Source organism: Pelophylax lessonae, assembly GCF_965119305.1.
Source record: "Pelophylax lessonae genome assembly, chromosome: 8".
Classification (NCBI taxonomy): Eukaryota; Metazoa; Chordata; class Amphibia; order Anura; family Ranidae; genus Pelophylax; species Pelophylax lessonae.
Genome location: NC_138775.1, coordinates 55,768,550 through 55,774,549, shown reverse-complemented (window position 1 = coordinate 55,774,549; position 6,000 = coordinate 55,768,550).

The window sequence follows — 6,000 nt, the reverse complement described above, 5'->3', positions numbered from 1 at the left end:
CTGAGGTGTGAAGGTGCAGGAATTGGGGGTGATCTGGGGTGTGAAGGTGCAGGAATTGGGGCTGATCTGAGGTGTCAGGATGCAGGAATTGGGGTGATCTGAGGTGTGAAGGTGCAGGAATTGGGGTGATCTGAGGTGTGAAGGTGCAGGAATTGGGGTGATCTGAGGTGTGAAAGTGCAGGAATTGGGGTGGTCTGAGGTGAGAGTGCAGGAATTGGGGTGATCTGAGGAGTGAAGGTGCAGGAATTGGGGTGGTCTGAGGTGAGAGTGCAGGAATTGGGGTGATCTGAGAAGTGAAGGTGCAGGAATTGGGGTGGTCTGAGGTGTGATAGTGCAGGAATTGGGGCTGATCTGAGGAGTGAAGGTGCAGGAATTGGGGCTGATCTGAGGTGTGAAGGTGCAGGAATTGGGGTGATCTGAGGTGTGAAGGTGCAGGAATTGGGGTGGTCTGAGGTGGGATGGTGCAGGAATTGGGGTGATCTGAGGTGTGAAGGTGCAGGAATTGGGGTGGTCTGAGGTGTGATGGTGTAGGAATTGGGGTGATCTGAGGAGTGAAGGTGCAGGAATTGGGGTGGTCTGAGGTGTGATAGTGCAGGAATTGGGGCTGATCTGAGGAGTGAAGGTGCAGGAATTGGGGTGGTCTGAGGTGGGATGGTGCAGGAATTGGGGTGGTCTGAGGTGGGAAGTTGCAGGAATTGGGCTGATCTGAGGTGTGAAGTTGCAGGAATTGGGGTGGTCTGAGGTGTGAAGGTGCAGGAATTGGGGGTGATCTGGGGTGTGAAGGTGCAGGAATTGGGGCTGATCTGAGGTGTCAGGATGCAGGAATTGGGGTGATCTGAGGTGTGAAGGTGCAGGAATTGGGGTGATCTGAGGTGTGAAGGTGCAGGAATTGGGGTGATCTGAGGTGTGAAAGTGCAGGAATTGGGGTGGTCTGAGGTGAGAGTGCAGGAATTGGGGTGATCTGAGGAGTGAAGGTGCAGGAATTGGGGTGGTCTGAGGTGAGAGTGCAGGAATTGGGGTGATCTGAGGAGTGAAGGTGCAGGAATTGGGGTGGTCTGAGGTGTGATAGTGCAGGAATTGGGGCTGATCTGAGGAGTGAAGGTGCAGGAATTGGGGTGGTCTGAGGTGGGATGGTGCAGGAATTGGGGTGGTCTGAGGTGTGAAGTTGCAGGAATTGGGGTGATCTGAGGTGTGAAGGTGCAGGAATTGGGGGTGATCTGGGGTGTGAAGGTGCAGGAATTGGGGCTGATCTGAGGTGTGAGGATGCAGGAATTGGGGTGATCTGAGGTGTGAAGGTGTAGGAATTGGGGTGATCTGAGGTGTGAAGGTGCAGGAATTGGGGTGATCTGAGGTGTGAAGGTGCAGGAATTGGGGCTGATCTGAGGAGTGAAGGTGCAGGAATTGGGGTGGTCTGAGGTGGGATGGTGCAGGAATTGGGGTGGTCTGAGGTGTGAAGGTGCAGGAATTGGGGTGATCTGAGGTGTGAAGGTGCAGGAATTGGGGTGGTCTGAGGTGGGATGGTGCAGGAATTGGGGTGGTCTGAGGTGTGAAGGTGCAGGAATTGGGGTGGTCTGAGGTGTGATGGTGCAGGAATTGGGGTGGTCTGAGGTGTGAAGGTGCAGGAATTGGGGTGATCTGAGATGTGAAGGTGCAGGAATTGGGGTGGTCTGAGGTGTGATAGTGCAGGAGTTGGGGCTGATCTGAGGAGTGAAGGTGCAGGAATTGGGGTGGTCTGAGGTGGGATGGTGCAGGAATTGGGGTGGTCTGAGGTGTGAAGTTGCAGGAATTGGGCTGATCTGAGGTGTGAAGTTGCAGGAATTGGGGTGGTCTGAGGTGTGAAGGTGCAGGAATTGGGGGTGATCTGGGGTGTGAAGGTGCAGGAATTGGGGCTGATCTGAGGTGTCAGGATGCAGGAATTGGGGTGATCTGAGGTGTGAAGGTGCAGGAATTGGGGTGATCTGAGGAGTGAAGGTGCAGGAATTGGGGTGGTCTGAGGTGTGATAGTGCAGGAATTGGGGCTGATCTGAGGAGTGAAGGTGCAGGAATTGGGGTGGTCTGAGGTGGGATGGTGCAGGAATTGGGGTGGTCTGAGGTGTGAAGTTGCAGGAATTGGGCTGATCTGAGGTGTGAAGTTGCAGGAATTGGGGTGGTCTGAGGTGTGAAGGTGCAGGAATTGGGGGTGATCTGGGGTGTGAAGGTGCAGGAATTGGGGCTGATCTGAGGTGTCAGGATGCAGGAATTGGGGTGATCTGAGGTGTGAAGGTGCAGAAATTGGGGTGATCTGAGGTGTGAAGGTGCAGGAATTGGGGTGATCTGAGGTGTGAAGGTGCAGGAATTGGGGCTGATCTGAGGAGTGAAGGTGCAGGAATTGGGGTGGTCTGAGGTGAGAGTGCAGGAATTGGGGTGATCTGAGGAGTGAAGGTGCAGGAATTGGGGTGGTCTGAGGGGTGATAGTGCAGGAATTGGGGCTGATCTGAGGAGTGAAGGTGCAGGAATTGGGGTGGTCTGAGGTGTGAAGTTGTAGGAATTGGGGTGGTCTGAGGTGTGAAGGTGCAGGAATTGGGGGTGATCTGGGGTGTGAAGGTGCAGGAATTGGGGTGGTCTGAGGTGTGAAGTTGTAGGAATTGGGGTGGTCTGAGGTGAGAGTGCAGGAATTGGGGTGATCTGAGGAGTGAAGGTGCAGGAATTGGGGTGGTCTGAGGGGTGATAGTGCAGGAATTGGGACTGATCTGAGCTGTGAAGGTGCAGGAATTGGGGGTGATCTGAGGTGTGATGGTGCAGGAATTGGGGGTGATCTGAGGTGTGAAGGTGCAGGAATTGGGGGTGATCTGAGGTGTGATGGTGCAGGAATTAGGGGTGATCAGAGGTGTGAAGGAGCAGGAATTGGGGGTGATCTGAGGTGTGATGGTGCAGGAATTGGGGTGATCAGAGGTGTGATGGTGCAGGAATTGGGGTGATCAGAGGTGTGATGGTGCAGGAATTGGGGGTGATCTGAGGTGTGATGGTGCAGGAATTGGGGTGATCTGAGGTGTGATAGTGCAGGAATTGGGGCTGATCTGAGGTGTGAAGGTGCAGGAATTGGTGTGTGAAGGTGCAGGAATTGGGGTGATCTGAGGTGTGAAGGTGCAGGAATTGGGGTGATCTGAGATGTGAAGGTACAGGAATTGGGGTGATCCGAGGTGTGATAGTGCAGGAATTGGGGTGATCTGAGATGTGAAGGTGCAGGAATTGGGGTGATCTGAGATGTGAAGGTACAGGAATTGGGGTGATCCGAGGTGTGATAGTGCAGGAATTGGGGTGATCTGAGGTGTGAAGGTGCAGGAATTGGGGTGATCTGAGATGTGAAGGTACAGGAATTGGGGTGATCCGAGGTGTGATAGTGCAGGAATTGGGGTGATCTGAGATGTGAAGGTGCAGGAATTGGGGTGATCTGAGATGTGAAGGTACAGGAATTGGGGTGATCCGAGGTGTGATAGTGCAGGAATTGGGGTGATCTGAAGTGTGAAGGTGCAGGAATTAGGGTGATCTGAGATGTGAAGGTACAGGAATTGGGGTGATCCGAGGTGTGATAGTGCAGGAATTGGGGTGATCTGAGGTGTGAAGGTGCAGGAATTGGGGTGATCTGAGATGTGAAGGTACAGGAATTGGGGTGATCCGAGGTGTGATAGTGCAGGAATTGGGGTGATCTGAGATGTGAAGGTGCAGGAATTGGGGTGATCTGAGATGTGAAGGTACAGGAATTGGGGTGATCCGAGGTGTGATAGTGCAGGAATTGGGGTGATCTGAAGTGTGAAGGTGCAGGAATTGGTGTGTGAAGGTGCAGGAATTGGGGTGATCTGAGGTGTGAAGGTGCAGGAATTGGGGTGATCTGAGATGTGAAGGTACAGGAATTGGGGTGATCCGAGGTGTGAAGGTGAAGGAATTGGGGTGATCTGAGGTGTGAAGGTGAAGGAATTGGGGTGATCTGAGGTGTGAAGGTGCAGGAATTGGGGTGATCTGAGATGTGAAGGTACAGGAATTGGGGTGATCCGAGGTGTGAAGGTACAGGAATTGGGGTAATCCGAGGTGTGAAGGTGAAGGAATTGGGGTGATCTGAGGTGTGAAGGTGCAAAGCTCACTTGATTTCTTACTATTATTCAAGCGGTTTACAGCAGTTACTTTATATGAAGCTGACAGTTGTTTTTTATGTATCTGGCATTCCCAATTTCTTTGAAAACATTTTTCGGCACACTGTGGACTCAACCATCAAAACAGGATTTAAAGTAAGACAAAAAAAACAGCATCATATGGCAGCTCTGATCTAAATTGGACCCAGTCTGTCAGATTAAACTAAAAAAGGAACCGTAATCGAATCCAAACATCCTGGAACATTAAATCCTGTCATCAACCATCCCGACGAATGTCACGCCCCAGCCACGCCCCCGTCACGCCCCCCTCCTGGGCTGCTCAGTCCAAAATGCCCGGGCCTATTTTTAGTCCCAGTCCGGGCCTGTTCTTGAGAGTAGGTGTGTAAATTTGGGGCAGGCTGGTAGGGGTCCAATGGCATTACTTTGCCCAGAGGCCCATGATTCTATTAAGATGGTCCTGGCCCTGACCCCCCCCCCCGCTCCCGTGTTACAGCTTTTGACTGACAGGAGCAGGAGCCAATGACTCCTGCTGCTATCAATTAGTTCAATGAGGAGGGAGACAGCGGCAGGATCATAGAATGCATTAAAGGAGTTGTAAATTCAGAAGGTTTTTTAACTTAATGCATTTAATGCATTAAGATAAAAAGCCTTCTGGGTGTAGCACCCACTTATACTTACCCAAGGCCCATCTGTATCCAGCGAGGTCCACGAGTCCTTCGGCCATTCAGGGACTCTCCCTCCTGACTGGCTGATACACAGCCACAGCGCCATTGGCTCCCGTGGCTGTCAACCGAAGTCTGTTAGCCAATCAGGAGAGAGAGGGGCTGGGATGAATGGTAGCTCTGTGTCTGAATGGACACAGGGAGCTGCAACTCGGCTTGAGTGCCCCCATAGCAAGCTGCTTGCTGTGGGGGCACTCGTCAGGAGGAAGGGGTGAGAAGCAGCAAAGAGGGACCCGAGAAGAGGAGGATACGGGTCGCTCTGTGCAAAACCAACTGCACAGAGGAGGTAAGTATAACATTTTTGTTATTTTTAAAAAAAAAAAAAGAAATTGACTTTACAATACCTTTAAGAGAAAAAAACTTAAGACTTTAGAACCAATTTAAGGTAAAGAACCTTCTGCATGAAGCTCCCAAAGCCCCCTTATACGTACCTGAGCTCAATGTCTATCCAGCACTGTGCATGAGAGCAGAGGCATCAAACCATTGCACAGAGCATGTAAGTACAGCGTGTCTGTTATTTTTTTTTTTTTTTTTTTTTTAAATGCAATCTTTTAAATCCCTTTAAATACCTTAGGACTGAAAAACAAATTTGCATATTAGTAGCCCTTACAACTTGAGAAATTGGGATAACATGAAAAATAGCTTAACAGAAGGTTAGGGAAATCTAGAGAATGGGGGCACAGCCTGCAGAAAAAAAATTCAATTTACATTCTAACCCATTTTTGCTCTATCCAAATTATAAAATGTTTTCGCTAGAGTCAGTAGTAGTTTTAGGCCATTTGCACACAGACGTAAGAATTTACTGATGTTTGTAGTCAGAAGCTTGTTGACAAAAAGATCCTGAGTAAAATGTTCAACAAAAACCTTACAAAAAGGCTCGTAAGCGTATACTAGCGTAAAATTCTTCTTCGTTGCCAGAATTATAATATACAGTATGCATATATACACGCGTAAACATGCGTATAGGTGCGTAAACACGTGCAATTTTTGATTTACGGCTCTGTACTCATTGCTCTATTACTCTTATATTTATGCATCAGTGTGTATTGTTTCATAGACAACCATGCATCTAGATCCTGATCAGTAAAAAGCTTTGCATTTTTCATGTGCAAGAGGCCTTAAAAAGGACCTTTCAATATCTGCTCAAGTCT